Below are 22,864 nucleotides of genomic sequence, written 5' to 3'. Positions count from 1 at the left end.
ATGATGTGCAAATTCAAGAAACATTGTAGCTTGTAATCCCAGCACATTGGTAGGCCAGGCAGGCGGATCGCATGAGCTCAGTAGTTTGAGATCAGTCTGGGCAACATGGCAAAACCTCATCTCCAAAAAAAATACAAAAAATTAGCCGGGGGTGGTGGCACCTGCTTGTAGTCCCAGCTACTCTGGAGGCTGAGGTGGGAGGATCACTTGAGCTTGAGACGTGAAGGTTGCAGTGAGCCAAGATCACATAACTGACCTCCAACCTAGGTGACAGAGTGAGACCCTGTGTCCAAAAAAGAAAAAAAAAGGAAACATCATAGAAGGAAGGTTTTGCCTATGTAATTAAGGCTGTGATTTGTAAATGTGTTACTTTTTAGGTTTGATTAATGGATATTTCCTGTGATAATCTAGTTATTTCATATGAGGACCAAAAAAGAGATTTCACTAAACAATATGCTTTCAGAAATCTGTCAGCTTTTGAATCCTATAAAGTTTTACAAAATACATTGGTTTGTCTAATTTTCTTTAGTTTATGATTTTATTTTACTTTTTTGAGACAGGCTCTTGCTCTGTTGCCCAGGCTGGAGCGCAGTGGCATGATCTTGGCTCACTGTAGCCTCTGCTCCCTGGGCTCAAGCGATCCTCCCTCCTCAGCCTCCTGAGTAGCTGGGACTACAAGTGTGTGTGTGACCACTCCTGGCTAGTTTTTACATTTTTGTAGAGACAGGTCTTGCTATATTGCCTAGGCTGGTCTTGAATTCCTGAGCTCAAGTGATCCTCCTGCCTTGGCCTCCCAAAGTTCTGGGATTACATATGTAAGCCACTGCACCCAGCTGAGCTTATGATTTTAAAAACGAAACTGTCTCATATATGCATATTGTTTTTAATGACCCGTAGCCTTCATCCATGTCTAGTGATGTTATAGTTATTACTTACAAATGGGATTGTTGAAATCAAACTCATAGTAAAATATATTTAATTTGATTTTTTTTTTTGACTGGGGCTACCTCTTCTTTATTTCAGCGCTAGTTTAAGAACTCCATTGTCATGACATTTAGGATTACTCCAGGAAAGGTTGATAATCTCCTCCCTGCTCCCTTACCACCACTGTTACCATGCAACCCTACCTCTTGTAAAAACAAACAAACAAACAAACCCCCCAAAACCAATTATGGTGAAATATAAAACACAACAACATGATGCCTTTTAACTTTTTGAATTAAAAAAAGAAACTGAAACTTTGAGAATGGATTATTTTGACCTTAACAATAGTATTACAATTATAAATCATGCTGAAATTTTGTCTTTAAGCAAGAAAGAAAAAAGCAGCTAATTATTCAATTCTTTCTCAGGAAAAAAAAAAAGAACCTGAAAAAATAGAAGAAGGAATTAATAAATATAAAAACATCGAGCAGTGATGTATAAACAATATAATTAATGAATTTAAAATATGGTTATTGATTGACAGTGCTAATCAAGAATAAAGGAGAGATGAAATACACACCTAAAAATGTAAGAAATGAGAGATGAAATATCTTTTAGAGAGGAGCATTTTCCTTAAATTTAAGACTTTTTAACATGATACAAGATATGGGAAAAATAATGAAATGAATTTTATAGGAAAATGTAAATTATTAAAATTGATTCAAGAAAATCTAAACAGACTAGTGACCACAGAAATAACAGTTACAAAACATTAGTAACAATTGTGAAAACAAAGTTCTGAAAGGATCTTTTTCTTCCTCATTTTATAAGCCTTTAGTGAATGGATGATTTTTGTGCCATTTAATTTTCGGAGTGTTTTGAAAAAAGTGAGATAGTTCCTAATCGAATTGTAAAGTTATCAAAGGCCTGAAAAAAAAAAAAGAAAAAACACAGAAAAGAAAAAATTCTAGATTGAACAAGTGCCAGGCATAAATAAAATTCTACCTGGAACTGTTAACTGACATATTTATCCATGAAACACTTGAAGTGTTCCAATTAATAATGGCATTTCCTGTATTCACTTTGAAACTATGCTGTACTTAAAAACATTTTTTTTAACTTTTAAAAGTTCAGGGGTATACGTGCAGGTTTCTTATATGGGTAAACTCACGCCACGGGGTTTGTTGTTCAGTTTGTTTCATCATCCAGGTATTAAGCCTAGTGCCCATGAGTTACTTTTCCTGATCGTCTACCTCCTGTCATCCTCCACCCTCTGGGAAGCCCCAGTGTCTGTTGTTTTCCTCTGTGTGTCCATTTGTTCTCATCATTTAGCTTGCACTTTCAAGCGAGAACATGCAGTATTTGGTTTTTCTGTTCCTGCAGTAGTTTGCTAAGGATAATGGCCTTCAGCTCCATCCATGTGGCCGCCAGGAATATGATCTTGCTCTTTTTTACAACTGCATAGTATTCCATGGTATATATATAGCACATTTTTTAAAACCCAGTCTACTATTGATGGACAGTTAGGTTGATTTCATGTCTTCTATTGCAGATAGTGCTGCAGTGAACATATGCGTGCATGTGTCTTTATGATAGAATTATTTACATTCCTTTGGGTATATACCCTGTAATGGGATTGCTGGGTTGAATGTTAGTTCTGTTTTTAGTTCTTTGAGGCATCGCCATACTGCTTTTCACAGTGTTTGAACTAATTTATGTGCCCACCAACAGTGTGTAAGCATTCTTTTTTCTCCACAACCTTGCCAGCATGTTTTATTTTGACTTTTTAATAATAGCCATTCTGACTGGTGTGAGATGATATCTCACTGTATTTTGATTTGCATTTCTCTAATGATCAGTGATGTTGAGCTTTTTTTCATATGCTTGTTGGCCACACGTGTGTCTTCTTTTAAAAAGTGTCTCTTCATGTCCTTTGCCCACTTTTAATGGGGTTGTTTTTTTTTTCCCACAAATTTGTAGATTTAAGTTACTAATATGTGTTGGATATTAGACCATTGTTAGATGTATAGTTTACAAAAACTTTCTCCTATTCTGTAAGCTTGTCTGTCTACTCTGTTGATGTTTTTGAGCTTCTGCACAGCAAAATAAACTAAGTTTATTTTTTATCTCACAGGTAAGAGTGCAAGCTAGCACTATCTCATAGAAATATAGTGTGAGTATCACATGGAATTTCAAATTTTATAATAGCCATTTCAAATTTTATAATAGTTTAAAAAACTTAAAGAAACAGATAAATTAGTGTTAATAATATGTTTTATTTAATTCAAAATATCCAAATGAGTGCTTAACATGTGATAGTGGCCCTCTTTCAGGTGTTCCTGTGCTAGGGGCTGCTGTGTGGTCAGACGGGTGGGAGCTGGGGAGACAGGGCTGTGCTGCTGGCTCTGCGCACTGTGGCTCCCAGTGCTCTGGCCTTGCTTCTCTCTAGCTCCATCCAGCTTATGAAGGTGTTGAGACTGCTGAGACGAAATCAGGAAAGCAACTAGGATCTTATGAGGTATATTCGAGTACTTTTCCTGCAAGATTGCTTGAATAGTAAAGATTGGCAGGAGCCCTGTTAAAGGACAGGAAAACTAAGGATTTTTCAACAGTGATGTAACCTTGCTTTGAACAGAGAGGTCTGACTTGTGAAGCCATGTAAGCTAGCTGCAGAGGACAGCTGTCACTGTGAGCAAACCATCTCTGCCTCTTTGAGCTGCCTCACTGCTGAGTGACGGCAGGAACCTTCTGCTTGCTGCAGGACCCCTTTGTCTTCACATCACTCTTTTAGACTCAGGAGACTTAATGAAACCCCAGAGAAGTCCACAGGTGCCTTTCTAGCCATAGTGCTGTCTTTATTAGTACTTTATTAGAACCGAGGGAACTTATAGAAAGTGTCTTACGGATGATTGTGAATATTTAGGTCATAGTCTTCACTTTACCTAAACATTTTGGAGGGTGTTTGTGAATCATACCATAATTTATTTAGTGTCTTAATTTAAGGAAACGAGTCCGAGTGGAAAGTAATTATAGTCATCAGCAGGCTTTGTTAGTTGTTACTGGGTCTTTAAAAAATATTAAATTTCATGTGTTTTTGATTTGTTTTGAAAATGATAAAGGATTTGAATCTAATAAGAGCACTTGTCAAGATAGTTTCTAAAGATTACATGCATCAAAATTGCCTGGACTCCATATTGAAAAGTCAGGTTCCTTGGTACTAAGCCACAACTTAAAAAAATTTTTTTAAGCTACAGCTTTTTAAATTGGAATTTAAAAATTGGAATCTCAATAGATGAGCCCCGTAAATCTGTTTTGGAACAATTTTCCCATGTAATTCTTTTGCTGTAAGCTTTAGAGAGAGGTGTATAGCCTGTAAAGGTGACTCTGGCTACACTATGGAGGATGCCTAGGGTATGGGGTGGGGACAAGTTTGAGTTCAGGTAGGGTTGGGAGGAAGTGAATTTGAGAGATATTGGGAAGTAGAACAGAGAAGACCTACCGATGGGTCAGCCATTGGGCATCAGGAGAAGAAAAGAGGCCAGGAAATTTCCTTAGCCATTGTGGATAATTTTTAATAGTCTTTTCTTTTTCTTAACTGTTGAATACTTTAAGGTATTCACTGTTAAAGGCAATGCTTGTTAAAGTTAAGTACAATCAGTGGAACACACATAAATGCAAGTTCATGTAGCTTTCAAGCAAGCCAACTTAAAATGTTTTTCTTTACTGCCTTTTCTAAAATTATATGTCATTTTGTCATGATTTCCCACAGTTATCTCAGGGTTATCTCCTTCAGACCCAAAGTCTCACTTATTGATCAGGGCACTTGACCCAAATTTTAAGTGATATCTTTTCCATTAAAGCGATTTCCTTGGATGGGATGGAATATTACACAGTCCATGTGCATATGCATGTGGGAAATGGTCACATTTGTGGGTGACATTGTCACCTCTGCTCTTGGACACATATCTTCTTTTTAAAAAGGTATTTGTTTACTTAATCTCCACTTCTGTCCACGCTGCTATTTGTAATAGACTTTCTACCATTTTTACCTGAAACTTTTCTAGGAGTTTCCAAATTTATGTGTTTTTACAATGTCATATGATAGAAAATTGATGTTTAAAAAATGTATCAAGCAGTATGTTTAGCAGACACCCCTGAGCCCCACTGCACTCCTGACCTCCACCTCCCCATGACCGCACATCCCCTTGACCCTCACCTCAGCCTGCTCCCCACCTCTTCTTCAGGCCCAGGATGGGAGGGTGAGGATCAGGGATTAGGTCAGCTGTCTTTAGCACATGTTAGTGGATAATGTTTTAAAAGTTGAAACAGTTCAATGGTTTGTTTTCTTTAAGCCCAGTCAAAATGGCCTTGGTGTCAGAATAGCTCTGTAAAAAATGTCTCATGCCATATAGTTTAATTAAATGGTCTGAGATAAATGTCATGGGTGTTATTATCGTTACCTGTGGTCCATTAGTGAACACACCACTCTCCAGGTGACTGAAATAGTCACATTCTCTTGCATTTCAGTTTTTTCATTTATTACCGTTTTTTGGGCATACATATAACAAGTACTGCTTCAGGCATTTATTTATCTAACCTTTTTTCACCTTTTACTGCAGACTTTGCAGTTGTTAGAAATTCTGTTTATATATATGTCGGCATATGTGCATTTTTGTATACATATTTACATGCATTTGTACATGGATGTAATATCCTTTTGAGTATTAGTTAGCTTTCTACCTTAGAACCACAGAGCAAGAATTCTGCAAGTAAAGTTGTCTCTGTAGGGGAGAAAAAGTAATGCCCTTTCTCATCTATTACAAGGTTCATTGCTAAGGCCCCTAAAATAAAAGATTAATAAAAGAAAAGCATAGACGTTTATTTGCTGTCAATTTTAAGTTACACGGCAGTCTTCAGACATGAAGACCCAAAGAAACAGGGAAACCTGTGTATTTTTGTGCTGTGTTTGATGGAGAAATAGACAGTCTAGACAAGTGTGATTGGAGGATAACAGGGTTTGATCTCTTTGATCAGAGATAAGGGTGTTCTTTTCCTCTGGGTATTGGAAGGACACCTCTGGAAGGAGAGTTTTATGACCTGCTTCAGGGGAGAAGGGTGAGGAGAAGGTGAGAGTGACCTTCCTGCTTCTGCTGTTTTCTCAAATGTCAGTGTGCCATATTTTGGCACAATGTGTCCTAAACCTCATCATCTCCTATTGCCTCTACTTTCTCTTCATAAAGTCCTCTACAGCTCTTACAGGCTGATATATTTTACTTTAAAAATTAATGTACATTGCTGCTGGAAAGGAACATATGAATAATGAATACAAAGATAATGTCATTAATGTGCTTTCTATAAAGAGCCATCCTTTCTGATAGCAAGTAAGCCACGTAGATCATATAACTGTTTCCTAACCCATGTTCTGGATAGTAACTAGCCTCTAATTTCACACAGTCACTGATTCCGTCTCTAAAAAGCATGATCATAAAATTGTGTTCTATTACACAGGGTTTAAGCCAAACTTATGATGTGCCCACCACCTGGTGCTGATCAACACTGATGAATGTTCTTATTGGCCCAGTGTTGCATTGAGCCCCTACTTTAAATGCATCTGTGGACATAGCAGCCTACCTGCCCTTTGCCACTCCCCCTTCTTTGTAGAGAGGTACAAGGGTGGTCTGGTGTGCTCTCTCACTTGGGTAATGAGGAGCCATTGGGCTTAGAGGAAGTACAGTTATGTGCTGCATAACCACATTTTGGTCAACGAAGGACTGGATATACAGTGGCACCATAAGATTATAATGGTACTGAAAAGTTTCTATCACCTAGTGATGTTGCCATCGTAATATTATAGCACAACATGTTACTCAGGTGTTTGTGACACTGGTGTAAACAAACCTACTGCACTGCCAGTGGTATAGAAGTCTAGCACATACAGTCATGTACTGTACCTAATATTTGATAATAAATGACTATACTACTAGTTTATGTGCTTATTATACTTTTTCATCATTATTTTAGACTGTACTTCTGCTTATATTAAAAGTTAACTATAAAACAGCTTTAGGCGGGTCTTTCAGAAGGGATTTCAGAAGAACGTGTTATCATAGGAGACGACAGCTCCTTGCATATCATTGCCCCTGAAGACCTTCCAGCAGGAGAAGACGTGGAGGTAGCAGACAGTGGCACTGATGTTCCTGACCCTATGTAAGCCTAGGGTAATGTGTGTTCTCGTGTCTTCATTTCTAACAAAAAAGTCTAAAAAGTTCATGAAAGTTAGAAAAAAAACCTTATAGAATAAGGATATAAAGAAAGAAAATATTTTTTGTTTAACTGTATAGTGTGTTTACATTTTCAGCTATGTAATATTACAAAGGAATCAAAAAAGTAAAAATACTAAAAAGTTTATAAAGTAAAAAATTTACGGTGAGCTAAGGTTAATTATATTTTTGTAACTTTAATGTAGCCTAAGTGCACAGTGCTCATAAAGTCCATACTAGTCCATAAAGTTCATGAAGCCCATATTAGTGTGCATTCGTGTCCTAGGGCTTCACATCGACTCATCACTCACTCACTCTCACCCAGAGCAACTTCCAGTCCTGCAAGCTCCGTTCATGGGAAGTGCCTTATACGGATGTACCATTTTTCATCTCTTGTACTGTACTTTTACTGTACTTTTCCTGTTTATAAACACACATACTTACCATTGTGTCACAGTTGCCTACAGTATTCAGTACAGCAGCCTGCTGTACAGGTTGGGACCCTAGGAGCAATAGGCTCTACCATACAGCCTAGGTGTATAGTAGGCTGTACCATCCAGGTTTATGTAAATTCACTCCATGATGTTTGCACGATGAAATTGCCTAGTGACACATTTCTCAGAATGTATACCCGCTGTTATGTGATACATGGCTGTATGTTAGTGGAATTCAAGCACTCCAGTCCACAAATCTAAATGAGGGACATATTCCCAAAGAAAAACATTAGTTAAGGTTAGTGTGCATTCACATTGCCCCTGCCTTCTGCCATTAATGAGCAACTGTATGTCCAGAGTGCACAGTAGTTGAAACTCCAAATAACCCTCATGTTTTTTAACTTCAAATTTCATTTTGTTAATAAAAGTTGGAGAAAAAATTTATGTGCTTGTGTTACTCAGCAGTCACTGATCCAAGGAGCATATTTCAGGAGGAATTATGCTCTACTTCTCATAGGAGTTTGAATTGGGAAGAATACTTTTGAGAAAAGTTATATGAAGAGCTGTTTTTTTGCAGTGTTTTAAAATATGTATTTGTGTTTCTGTATGAGCAGGATATTGATTTGACATATCAAAGAATGGGTCTTGCTGCTAGCTGAAGGAACACTGAAGTGTACGGGCCCAGTGGAGGTGGGGACCAGGAGCGAAGGCTAAAGTGGACAATGTGAAAGCATAAGCTCCCTCAAAACAAGCCTGCATTCATTCTTGAGCGTAGCTCTTCTGGCAGTCTTTCCAGCTTTTACCAGTATAGTTTGCTTATCAAAGCACTTTATCAGTGGGGAAGGGATGTGGGTTAACCACTTCACTTAGCTCTAGCTAGCTGTCCCAGTTCGCAGTCTGTCAGCAAACAGCTGCTTTTCAGCATGTACACCCTGTACTGTGCAGCTGATGCAAGGCTGGGACAAAACCAGCTTTGTGTCAGGAGGTGGGGATGGCAAAGGGGGGCGATCTTCAGTGAAAAGGGACCGAGCCCAACTTCAGGCTTTAATTTATAAGGGCTCTTTGGTGAGTTAGTTTCCCCCCCGCCCCACCCTCTTTATTTCAAGGTTCAAGGTTAACTTTAAAAGTATGGTGTACCAAGGCAGGTAAACTAGAGATATTGTGGCAGGGAGTAGTTAAAATGTTTATGTTTGGAAACAACCATTGTACTAGTACTACTTACAGTACTTATTTATTTATTTATTTTTACCGCTTTTCTCTTTCCCCTGCTCTCTTGTCTTCATTTACTCCTTGTCTTTATGTCTTCCTTTCAGGCTTCTTTAGAAACAATGTACGGGTTACCAACAACTTTGAGACCTTAGTGGTAAGGAAAGTGCGGCTTTAGTGGTTGTAAACACTAGAGAGCAGCAGAACCAAATCCCAAGCAACCACTTCTTTCTGTTCACAGCATCCAGGTGCTTTGTTATGTTACAGCATAATTTGTAGAATTTTCCCCTCCCAAAGACATAATTTGAAGTGAACTATGATGTAGACATTGATGCCATCACAGATGTTTGGTTTCTTGTTCTGGGCACAAGATAGGATTGTACTTCTCTGTCTGTTTGAACTCAGACTTACCAAAACCAGAGTTTCCTTTCCTGCTACTCCCTCCCCCATTGTGAGGGACATGTGTCAGGTGCTACTTCTCTGTCCTGGGAGTCCAGGATGAGCAGGACCCCCATGCACAGCTGACTAGTGAGGGACCTGCAGTGTGAACCAGCGTACTTCAGTGGGAATGGTTTATTTGAAGGCTCTGGTTACAACAACATCATGTAGTTTTTTGACTAATTCTACAGTGTGGGAACTTAATCTAGTTTACCTCCCTTTTGGACCATTTGTAACTCTCCACTAAGATTTTTATCTGTTTCCCACCTTCTTTTACTTGTACAAAAAGCAGTTCTCATTAGGGTGAAGTTGAAGGGGCATTGTCAGTTCACAGGAGAGCTCGAAGTGTATGAAGTGTTGATAACCAGACAGTTTGCCTGACTGAACCATTTCTTCAGCTCCCTAAGTGGAGATACCTTTATTAGAGAAGTGTCATTTATAATTGTGATGCTACCCAAGGGCTCTCTCCTTTTATCTCACAAGTACAAGTTGTTCCTACCTCATTACCTTTTGCCTCCAAAAGATAACTCCAGGTAGAACAGAAGTAGAAATTAGGATATATCTACTGAGTACTTATTTAAAACCTTACTTACGAAAGTGCGTTTTATGGCTCGAGATAGCATAAGGTGAGCTACGCCACATTAATTTGGAGAATACTGCTTACCATGCAGATTTCACAGTACATATCAGCATGCCATAGGCTCTGAAGTCTTTCAGTAAAATGCAGCTTGTTTTATCTTGTTTATGGTTTATTTTTCCCGTAGAATATGCTTTGTGAGGATAACTGCTTATTCTCAGTATATCCTATATTTACTTTCTGACATTTATAGGAAGAGAATTATCGTTAATCAGCATATATGGTCTTACTGTTTAACACTCTTTTGGCATTTTGCCTGGAGCCCCATTTATTTGGGACACACAAGTATGATAATGGGTAATGCCAGGAATTTCTATATGCCTTGTATGGATTGCTAAAGCCTAGAACAGTTGATGTACTAAGTGATGCCTGAGACAGACCTTCCTGGGAAGAAGCATTGATTACTAGGTGCCAACAAGCAGTAAGACTCTGAAAATCAGTGATTTTTTTTTCCAGTTAGCAAACCTATTAATGAATCAATAACTCAGTTTATTCCCGAGATCTGCGTTTATGAAAGACAACTTCATAATCTGTTATACTGATGTGTTTAGATCTTTATCCAGCCAAGACCTAATTTATCAACACCTTGTTATCTTAAATACTTTACACAGAAGGGTCATAAATCCTCCTTAAAAGGGCTTTATTTCACCATTTAATTAAGTTTCCCTGATTTCCTTCATTGACTTGAAAAGGGAGTTCAGGGTTGAGTTAATTTTCATTAGGCACACAAATTCTTACATTAAATTAAAGTTAGGTGAAAGGAGAACACTGTCATCTAATTCTTGGAGGCGCAATAAATGATGACTGAGACAGTCCTCCAGGCTGGGCTGCCCTGCGACATGAGATTACTCGTGGAGAGGATTTTAAAGTACTCTTTTGTCTGGGCGCGGTGGCTCATACCTGTAATCCCAGCACTTTAGGAGGCCAAGGTGGTTGGATCACTTGAGGTCAGTAGTTCAAGACCAGCCTGGCCAACATGGTGAAACCCCGTTTTTACTAAAAATATAAAAATTAGCCGGGCATGGTGGTGCATGCCTGTAATCCTAGCTGCTCAGGAGGCTGAGGTGGGAGAATCACTTGAACCTGGGAGGCAGAGGTTGCAGTGAATTAAGATCGCACCATTGCACTCCAGCCTGGGTGACAGAGCGAGACTCCATCTCAAAAAATAAATATATATATATATATATATATATATATATATATATATATAAATAAATTACTCTTTTACTGTGTTGTTCTATGTTATTTTCTGCTTCCTAAATAACTTGCTCATAGGTAATAATATTGATATAATTGACACAAATTTGAGCTTTTATTTAGGAGAAAAGTCCCTTGGTACGTATGATGGGGGATACAGAACTGAATGATAAGACAGAGAAATAGGTCAAATGCCAAATAGAAAGTAAGTGCCATTTGAGGCACAAGATGCGGGAGAAGTATAGTGGTGAATCCTTGGAAAATCAAGGAAGACATATCCTGAGGAGCTGACTCATGAGTTGAGTTGGCCTTGAAGAATGGATAAGCTTTGAGCTCTGGGAGATGGAGAGAAGGGCATCTAGGCAGGTCAGGCACAGCATTCAGAATACCGAGGAGAGAAACTTGGCACATGAGGGGAGAGCAGCTAATCTGACATGTTCGTTAATGATTAGCACTTTTCATAATGATATCCACATGGTATATAGCCTGGCTTGAGGCCATCTGAGACGAGATGGTGGTCAGGGGGAGGGTTCTGTTTATGAATTGTGGAGCAGTGTGATGCTGTGTGTGTGAAGAATGTTGTTCAGCTATAAGTTAGAGGCCTGAAAACAGCTCAAATCATTTTTTCTCATGTGGTAAGAAGGCTAGAGAAGGTAGACTAGAGATGGTGTAGCAGTTCCATAAGGCCAGCAGGGGTGGCAGCTTCTTCTTTTTCCCCTCAACCATCCTCAGCCTGGGTTTCTTCCTCATGGTCTCAAAGTGGTTGCCTGACCTTGGGAATAATGCCTACCTTCCAGGCCAGAAAAGGATTGGCTGGCTTCTTCTATCTGCTTCTGCATTTGGTGTGTTTTAATACGTATCAGGTAAGCTCTGGGCGACTTCACTGTATATGTGTGAGAATATAAGAACAAAAAAGGCAAATGATGTGTTAGTATTTTTTGATAATAGTTTTGACTTCGCAGACACCCCAGAAGAGTCTTGGGCACTCTCTGGACTTCCAGACCATACTTTGAGAACTGTTGTTCTAGATCACTGTTGGCCTGTGAGCCGGATGCAACCCAGAGGTAAAAAGGAATGTTACATTTTTTAATAACAGCTTTGTTGACATTAAAATTCACATACCATAAATTCAACTATTTAAAATATAACATTCAGTAGTTTTTAGTTTATTCCTAGAGTTGTGTAACTATCATCACAGTGAATTTTAGAACATTGTCATCACCCCCAAACAGAAAGTTCATACCCACTGGCACTAACATTCCTTTTCTCTCCTACCCCTCAGCCCCTGGCAACCATGAATGTACTTTGTCTCTGTAGCTTTGCTCATTCTAGACATTTCATGTAAATGGAATAATACAATACATAATCTTTTTTTTAGTAGGAGTCGTTACATTTTTAAAGGTTTGTAAAAGAAAAACAGCAAAGATGATTATATAACAGAGATGATATGTGACCTGCAAAGTTTAAATAGTTACTGTCTGTCCGTAAACAGAAGAAGTTTGCTGACCCCTGTTATAGAAGATCAGTACACATATTTAATATTTTTGAACATGTGTCCCTTATATACACACACATATATGCATATACATATATATATTTATCATTAAATACCTTTAATCCTGTACCAGTATATTTTGTGTATTAGAAATCATTTGGCTGGAAAATTGAAATGGATGACATAACAATGACTATGAAAGTTTTAATATTTTTTTCAGTATCCCCATGGGTTCTTTTATATGCCCCCCGACTGGTACACAGTCTCCTTCGGATCTGATTCCAGAATATTTACAAATAGGCCATATTAGAAACATTTTGGCAACTGTGAAAAGTACAGTTTCTACACCTCCATCTTAGAGCTACTGAAACATGTTCTCTGGAGGTTAAACCCAAGAATCTGCATTTTATAAAGTACCTCCGGTGATTCTTTGTGCAACTTAATTTAGGAACGACTCTGCTGTACTGTTAGGATCTAAGCTCATCACAGGGCAAAAGGGGCAATAAAAGCAATGGTGGTGAACAGCTGATAGTTTAATTCTTAAGTCACTAATTTCCAGAAGCCTTCTTATATCCTGAAAGCATTCTTTTAAGAAATAAATTTATTCTTATAAATCAAACATTGTTAATTTTTTCCTCAGGGAGTTACTTACAAAAGGTTTAAGAAGACAGAAGACTATTTGGTTCAGTGGTAAAGTGAAGGATTTGTCCTGTGCCTGACCAGTTTGAGTATACATCTTTTTCAGAAAGTCTGGAAAGGTTTCCTTAGGCTCTTGGTCGAAAATAATTGAGAACCCTCCCAGTCAATTAATATGATAGATGTTTACGGGAAATATTGCTGTAGCTTATTAATTTAAGAGCAGTATAACATGATACTTTGGAAACTTCTTGCTGCCTTCTTTACTCCTAACCACATGACTGGGTTCATGGTATCGTTCAGCAATTACTATGCATTGGTTAATGAATCATTGCGTTATTGATTCAGTGATTATGCAATCATTATTTCATTGGTCATATGGTTTGGCTCAAACTATAAATGAAGGAAGTATCAATTTAAAATAATCTGGGATTGGAAACTACTTGAATTGCAAAGACTTCATTTTCCTTCATGATAATTCATTCAACTGTATGCATGATTTAACATACTTTTTCCTTTGAAAAGATAATATAACTTAATTTAACTACATGTTGCATGTTTATTTGCATTTTATGCTTTCAATTTAGAATTTTTAAAAATGAAATTTGAGAAGTTCCAGATTGGTGTTAGAAGTTTTCTTTGTATCCTCTCCTTAGAAGAATTAGTGAGTTACATGACAAATCAGTAAGAGGAACTGTATCATATCTATCACCACAGGTTGTATTCCAAATGCTACCTCTGTTTTATGTGGTGACTTTGTGGAAGACATTTTAGCTAGCTGTGAATTAGCAGTTTTATAATGATGAATGGAGATACTACTGCTACCAATTAGGTTACTGGTTAAATCAGACTCCTTGTGAGCAAGTTACCTTTTTGTTTTATGCCTCTCTCTATATTTTCGTAAGCTCTCTAAGGGCCAGAATCTTTGTTTTGTTTTCTGATATATACCCAAGAACCTAAAACAATACCTGTCGTGTAGTAGGCATCAGTAGATATTTAATAAATGAATGGATTCCAGATCTCATTTTGAAAAGGATTTAAGGAGACTTAAAGATTGTGCAAATAAATACAGTACGCCAAGAGAAAATAAATTTAATATTGGTATGGAAAATGAGACAATGGGAAAATATAAGTAGGGAGCAAAATAAGATGGTACCAAAAATGAGATTAGTACACATGCAAATTATATCCATGAACTTCTGTAGATTTCCTGAGAAGGCTTGCAGATTTGGCCCTGAGATTTCCAGCTGTGTAGGATTCCATAAGAAGAAGATAAAAGACAAATTTGATGTATTGTCTCTTAAGGCATCCTTGACCTGGGCTACTTTCCTTTCAAATGCCTGAAATTGATTACAGAGAGACTGAGGAATAGCTGTATGTCTCCAGTTCAAACCTATCACCAGCACCAGAAAAACAGTTCACAGTATATGTCTTCCAGATGATGAAGTAGCAATTGTTGATGGGCAACTGGATACTGTCTTTTGCTGGGATTTTATTCCACCCTTTGGTCATTGAGAGGTCCTAACTTCTACACTTGTTCTTTATGGATCTTTGTGTGTGCCCATTTTCAATAATAAATTCTGTTTACACAATTATAAATTTTTAATATAGTTTAAGACTTAGGAGAAATTAGGCAGTAATAAAAATGGCTAACGTTTTCATAAAGCATTTCACTAAAATGTTAATTGTATTTTCAAACTTTTAAAACTATAGAGGCCAGAAAGTGGTGACCATGGGCCTAAAATATTTTCTAAAGTTACAACTTAGTTGTTAGCATTTAGAAATCAGAAGAAAGTACAGGAAACATTTAGGCTTTAAGGTATCCGCCAGGCTTGCCCACAGTCACTCTGCTCCTCAGCTGCCTGGCCTCTGGGCCATTCAGTTTCACACACCAGGAATGCCCTGAGCCCAGATTTCCTACGTCTGTTTTTTACTTCTGTTTTTACTTCTGTTTCTTTCTCCAGATGTCCTCATAGCTTTCCTCTTCACTTTCTTTCAGGGACTCAAATATCACATTTTCAGTGAGACCATCTCTGGTCACTCTATCTCAGATTGTATCCCCATCCCCACCCTGACACACACACTCTTTTCAACTTGATTTTTTTTTTTCTCTAAGCACTTACACTAGTCTATACATTTTACTTATTTATCTTGTTGGGTGCCTCTCCTCTCCTGTTATCCAGGTAACTCTGTGAGGGCATGCATTTTTAGTTGTTTGGTTCACTGCTACATCTTTAGTATCTAGGATACCTAGAACAAAGAAGAGGCTGGGAAACCGATTGAATGAATGAATTTCCAGCTTTTGAGAAATCACCAGCACCAAGCCCAATGGCACTCCTGTGTGGAGGCCTCAGCCTGGGCAAAACAGCTGAAAGGGAAAAGAGCTCTCTAGTTCTTTGCTTTTCTGAGGAGCTTGTTTGAAATTCAAAATCCATGGCTCCACCCCAGAACTACTGCATCAGGATGTGCATTTTAACAGAGCGATTTCTGTATACACATTAAAGTGTGAGAACCATTGTTTGAGTTTACCGCAGCTACACCTGGCCTGCTTTATGTATTTATACTACATGCTTGCATTTGAATTTGTGACCCTGGTATAGAGAGTAATGTGATCATCTTCATGTGTGAGAAAGTTGATACAGTAATAATTTATTTTGTTTATAAAAGGAATTGGAGAAAATCCTTGTTATTGTATTGGTGTTGAGTCACAAAGATAATACTTGTGTTCTAGGCTTTTTCACATTTTAGTGAAACATGCTATATATCACTATGTCCCCAAGCAATACATTTTGAGCTACAGTATGTCTACAATTTAGTGAACCACTTTATAACAGTTTTACTATGTTTGTCTAACGCACACGGCCTTGTTTGGAGCCAATGCATAGTTTGTCAACTGTACTACTTAAAAAAAAATCTATTACCTTCACCCTCAGAAAGTAATAGTTCCAAAGGAACTGTTATAGAGTGAGTCTTATAAATTCTTCTGTGCGCACATGTCATTCATCCCTAGAGGTTATTTAGAGCCCTGAGACTTACTGTGGCCAAGTGTGTTGTACAAACTGCTGCAAATCCTTGGGAAATTTAAATAAGAAAGGGTTTTATATGCATTTTATGTGGGGAGCAAGGTCCATGTAAAATAGAAGTTGGGACAACATTGGAAGTTGTGTGCCCCCTCTTAACCTCGTCCTACAAATTCGCAGATGCTGAAGAAAGAACAGCAAAATATCCTTCAGGTGCTTTACAACCACCAGATTCAGGTTTGCCTCTGTTATCTTTTTCGTGGCTCCCCAGCATCACAAATTTGACCCAGGTGTTCCCATGTACCACCCCCACACATACTTTAAGAAGATGTGGGCATATATTATCTTTGTCCACTTTTAATTTCGAAATGATCTTGCAAAGACCAAACGCACAGACTCTTGTGGAGGAGATGGACAGTAACCAGCAGTGATGGATCTGTCTGGGTGTGCAGAGCATGCTGTGGGAACCACATGGGCTGTGTGTTGATCTCTGTGTGGGCACCCGCTTCCCTCCTCCTGCAACCTGCCCTCTTCTCTGGACTGTCTTCATAGCACTGGGAGAAAGGCAGTTCACGAGTTGGATGTAATGCATGCTGTCTGTTTTTATTGTAGAGGTTTGACTAGGACCTGAGTAAAATCCTTAGGAGGCCCCCAGCACAGAAGATAGTATTACATGCTGCTCCTGTACACCCCAATATATAATTCAAAATGACACAAAATTTAAATTTATATTTAAAGTACCTTTTTCAAAATATTTCTTTGGAATATTTTGATGTCAAAATTTTAGATAAGTTGGTTAAAGATAAGCTTTTCTTTTGGGGTGACACATGGAATCCAAGCATACACTTAGTAAGACTTATGTGATCCAGCATGGGGTTGGCCCCAGATCCCTCCAGAACACAATTCAAGATTATTTTGTAATAGAAGTGATGCCTGACACAAGTCTTGTAAAATGAGCAAAGTGTTTCCAGGCTTTTTAAGTTTGCCACTTACACTGGGAGGAGAGGTTGGGCTGGACTGCAGGTGCAACTGGCAAAACTGTCCTGTCAATGTAGACACAATTCTGGGAAATTACCAATACCCTGGACAATTTGCAGTAAATTTTTGCCAGGTAGATAATTTATCTGCTTTTCATATCTCTTAGTTGAGGTGTTAAGAAATAGCAGAATGCCCCAAGAATTACTGATAGGTGGTGAGAAGGAATTTGAGGGGAGTCAGAGACAGGGCAGGTGGACAAACTGGACAGTCACCTGCTGAGTAATTAAATAAAGGTTATGATTTATTTTAATGTAGTTGCAAAATATCTGGTTAAGGTGTGTGTGTACATATATGTGTGTGAGAGACAGACACACACAGACACAGGCAGAGATGGAAGAAGCCAAAAGGTGATGTTCACAATTAAATTTGGTTTAATATTTGCTGGGATTTTGATTGGATTTACTTTCTGTCTTGAAAGAGATTAAACTTTAACAAAATGCTTTACAGTTCTTAAACATACATAATAATCTATTTTTTAAAAAAGGTATGGTAAAGGTCTTAATTTCTGCCTTCTCATTCCCTCTGGTTTAAAAAAAAAAAAAAGAAAAAAGAAAACAAATCACCCAGCAGAGCCATCTATCTTGTATAATTATCCTCATAAACCCCTAAAGTATGCTTTGCTCCCAAAACATTACTGGCGTTGATCCTGGCATACAATCATCACACCAGTAATTACAGCTGTTAACTGGAATATAGTCGTTAGTATTTACTAGCCTCTATTATGAACACATAAATCATTTAATAAAACAGTGAGTGGACACATTACTTGTCGTTTTGTTTATGTTAGGCATTCTCTGCAGGTATTCTACATGAAAGTTAAAGCATTCTGAGGCTCTTTTTGTAGACTGTGCTTATCATTAATAGAAAGCAGCATGTGTGCATCCTGCAAGCCCATTTCCTTATTTAAAGTGGGCATCCTTCCTCTGCTGAGATGTGCTTCCTCTTTTATTACAAGACTGAAGATCAAGCCTTTGTAAACCCTTAAAGGCACATCCCTTCCAAATGACCTTTTGTCCTGAGCGACTAAGATGTATTGTTTAGTCCGCTCAGAATTACATGGGGTGTCCTAAGAATTTTTGTTTTGGTTAATTAAATTTGGAAATGTGTCATTTTTTCCTATTATAAAGCATAAATGAAAGTCCAGTCAAATTGATTTTAGAGTTCTGGTAGATGAGATAATTGCAGAAGCTAAATGATTTAGGGGTTAAAAATGTGTTTAGCTTTTCTTCACTTAGAGAAACTTAAAACAGATTTAACTTTAGTTAAGTGAACTTGTCTGTGCTTCTTTTAATCTTATAAGGCGATTTTATATCAATGTCATATGCTAAGCAGTCTTATGAATTATACTAAATGGAATGAGACGCTGTTTGTGTGAACGAAAGTATTCATTTTACACATAAAGATGTTTGTTCAGAGAAGCTAAAATGGAGATCTAAATCAGAATTTATCGAAATATGTAAGATATTGTTTTACAAGCTAGATTTTTTTAGGCGGGCCCTTTAATAGTAGCTTTTGCCAAGAGTTCTGTTTTTCTTTAAAGTTTTGAAGCTTTTTTAAACCTTTGTTCAAAGAACTATAGACACTAGAATTTTTTTAAGAGTCCGAAAGTGTAGAAGAAAAGGACTGTGCAGTGGCAATAAGTTTATATATTGTATCATGATAGAAAGCCAATTTGATTAATATGACAAAACCTCCATTTTCTTCTACTGTACATGTTCAAATTTTGCAGATCATTTTGTGAAGTTTTTACTTTCCATTAAAAATATATTTTTAATAAAAACTTTTCATAAACTTTATGAAATATAAATGTATGGCTTCTTGCTGTGTCTGTATTATTACATGCTATTTACCCTGTTTCCTAATAACTGTCTTGTACTCTGCTATTTCCTTACATTTGTTTCTGGAAGAATCTTCTTTGCCTTTAGCTGCCGTGTTCATAGAGCAGTAAGTTCTGCTGTTGTTTCTCACTCCTGCCAAATATGCTTATCATTATGTTGCTGATTTCTCTTCCTATTCCAAACCCTAACACTTTTCTCCTGGACTTGGAAGAATTTCTCCCTCCATCTCTGCATATTTTATATATTCAAATAAAAATCTTTCAAATCCCGTGCTTTAAAATAAAATCACCTTAGCCCCTTTCTGAGCATACTTAACTCAAAGGAAAAGAAAATATTATTAATTAAGCCCTGGGTTGCAGAGCTTTGTACCTGTGAATCTCTCTATATCTGGCTGCCTTTTTTCTCCCATTACCTTCACTTGTTCTCCCCATACAGCCAGTCTCACATAGAGAATGTCCTTGCCTAAAATATGTTCACTCCTTCCCCTGGCCCTGTCCACCTGTTCCACGTTTTTCTGCAAGGAGTTCATTTTCCCTCCCTTCATAAGATCAGAATGCTACCACTTCCAGAGTACCAGCCAGGGTCCTCTTCTTCACGGAGCCATTTACACACAATGACCTGGTTTCAAACTATATTCTCCGGTTCCTGTTCTTAGTTTACCATTATGTTTTTGATTATGTGCCTGCTAAAATGTAGTCCATAATTTCTGGGGGATTTTTTGTTATGTTTTCTTTGATATTATTATTTCTTATATGATCTGTGTTGTTCCTTGGAAAATGTATTTACCTCATTTCCTATTTCTTGGTAACATCTCAGAATTAGTACAAAGGTCTTCACATGGGCAATATTCAATAAACTAATGAAACTAATAGTCAGGTTACAAAGTAGATAATTTCGGCTTGATTAATATGCACTGACATCCCACTTCTCTATTGCTGTGGCAGCTGGCTGCCTCATCCACAGACACTGGGTTCTATAAAGTTCACTTTGCTCTGTATCCATCAGCATTATCCAAACCAGGCACTGGGAGGAATTCCCAGGAAGCATTGAGAGTGGCTGTGAGCACTTTAGGAAATGTTCACGGTAAAATTAAAACAATTTTTCTGATAACATGTACAAATTACAAAACTGAGATTCACAACAAGTTTGTGTCTATAGCCAGTGATGTAGAAAATAAAAATGTCAATTCAGCTGCTGGTGGTTTTGAATATCATGCCTAGAGAAATGGTGTGCGCGTTAACCGTTCTCTTTATGTCTCGTGTAAATTGCAAAGATCTTCTTTCTGCATGACTTGGTGTTATTATTATCCTTATTTTCCACGTCATTAAGTCCGTGATGCATTCTGAAGATACTTGTGTGAGGACTGGGAAAGCAGAACAAATGGAGCCTCATGAATGGAGAGTGAAGGTGTGTGCTTGGGAACTAAGACTAGATGGAGCTTTTTGAGTTTGAAGTGAGAGAAGCTGGGAGGCTTTCCACACCTAGAGATAAAGAGCGAGCCACATGGCCAGAAAGCCCAGGGGGTCTCTGGCCTGGGACCAGGTGGTGGCCTTTGACCTCCCTTTGCCTTTTGAGCACTGTTTTTGGTGGGTATCTATTGAACTAAAGTAATTGTTCTTAGAGTTAAACCTCTTACATTAAAAAAATAGTGAAACTTGAGTATTTGAGTACAATGTGCTAAGGAACCTTAAAATTAATTTAAAAAGTTATTTGGTAATGTCGAAAAGTTCTAAGGACTATGTGGCCATGTAGCAGTTAAAAATCTTTTTTTAACAAAAAGATGTAACATCTTAGAGAAAGGGAGACATGATAATTTACCATGTGACTGGTAGAGTAATCTAATTTACAGAGCTGATTATTCAGGCAATTTCCTATGTCGGTTTTTTAGGATTAAGAAAGAACTTGCCCTCTTTGTTTCCATTTTGTATTCTGTACATACTGAGTTGAGCTTGAAGCATGTATTCAAATTGCTGAAGAACATACTGACTTAGCAGCTGGCTACATGGTATATACATCTTTATTCATTCATTTATAGACCCAAAGGTTAAGGTACGAGTGTTAGGAAATACTTTCTTTTTATTACTCATGCAGTATGTTAGTTTAATTTACTTGGATAATAATAGCTGTATAATGTTAAATGAATGCTTGATTTGGTTTTTTTTTCAATTACAAGGAGAAAGAAATCTTCTGCTGTGCATGTATGTGTGCATGTGTGTGTGCATGTGTATGGGTTCTAAATATTTATTTTCTTGACATGAACATTTTATCCTGACCATTTAATAGGCACTTAATAAATATTTACCAAAACACACACACACACACACACCCCCTACCATCAGATTTACAGAACTAATAGTTTTGGTTTTTGAATTATTCCAGTATATTTAATAATATATAAGCCCTTAATGGCATTAACAACATGTGAATACAAATGGAAACAAATTCGATGTCTTTACGAAATAAAAATAAAAATCAACTTTAATGTCTTCTTTCTTTGAGTTGTTTTCTTCTGTTCCTTCTTCTATTGAATGTTAGGCTCATTTATTTTAGTATCTTTTTCTAAATGATTGCATTGAAGACTATAATATTCCTACAAAGTATCAAAATCTCTCACTGTCATTATAGTTTTATCTATTTCTCCTTGTTGTATGATTATCATATCCTTTTGGTGGATACTTTTACTAGTATGTGGTATACTTTTTTATTCTTATTAGTATTAGAATTTAAAAGAAAAAAGGATTATTGCTAAATCAGTTTTCTTTTTGTAACTAGTTGCCTGGGATTTCTCTTTCTACTAATATTTTCAATTGTCCTTTTTGCTTTCAGTGTATTTGAGTGATAATTAGGTATTTTTTTTTAACTTAGGAGTTATTGTCTTTCCCTTTTACAGGTAATAATGCACTTATACTTATTGCTGTTATTGATATAAAGGAGATGAGTTCTATCTTGTTAATTTATGTTTTGTCCTTTTTCTTTGCTTCTCTTTTCTTTCTTGCTTTTGGCTAGTCTGATTGAATTTTCTTCATTTCCTTTTCCATAGCTGTTGGTTACAAATTTATACTTTCTCTTTGTATTCTTTTTGCTTTTATAGTTAACTTTAACATGCATACTTGATGAAGTCTAAATCTAATTAATAGTTCCCACTGCCTACTGAGAACACTTTAACCCTGAACTGCTACTTCCCGTGTTTCAATTTATTGCTTTCCAGTAATTTCATTCTCTCTTGTTTGCCTTTCTTTCAAATTAATCATTGTTATTTTTGTTATTTTTAAATAAGGCTGGTAATTCTTTAGATGTATCCATATGTTCACCAGTTTCTTTACTCACTGTTATTTCTGCCATCTTGCTCCTGCATTGTGAGTTCATCTTCCTTCTTGATAAAGTCTGTCCTTTGATGATAGTTTCTGTGAAGGTGTGTGAGTTATAAACTCTCTGTCTTGTCTGAAAAAAATCTCTATTTTGCTTTTACTTTTGAATAGTATTTTGGCTAGTTACAAAATTCTAAATTGGCAGTAATTTTCTCTTGGCAATATGAAAATATCCTATTATCTCTTACTGTCTTTTTTTGCTGTTGGTGTAATTGTTACTCTTTCAAGATTCTTTTCTCCTCAATTTCTTTTCTTTTTTTGATTATTAGAAAGTGAAAAGCAATTCTCCCTGATTATGTTCCTCAGTTGTATTACAGTATATCCGAATGTGGGTTAATCTTGTCTTTTAACCTGAGAATTTGTGGTTTTCTTT

The 22,864-nt window shown here is 37.1% G+C and overlaps 1 protein-coding gene across 1 annotated transcript in view; it reads left to right on the top strand.

Annotated features, from left to right (window-relative positions):
- Positions 1-22,864, top strand: part of GMDS (GDP-mannose 4,6-dehydratase) — a 622,616-nt gene that overhangs the window by 200,934 nt on the left and 398,818 nt on the right. The window lies entirely within an intron of this gene.

Source organism: Pongo abelii, chromosome 5 (assembly GCF_028885655.2).
Source record: "Pongo abelii isolate AG06213 chromosome 5, NHGRI_mPonAbe1-v2.0_pri, whole genome shotgun sequence".
NCBI lineage: Eukaryota > Metazoa > Chordata > Mammalia > Primates > Hominidae > Pongo > Pongo abelii.
Note: the sequence above shows the minus strand (reverse complement) of the source record. Positions and strands in the feature narration are given on the sequence as shown.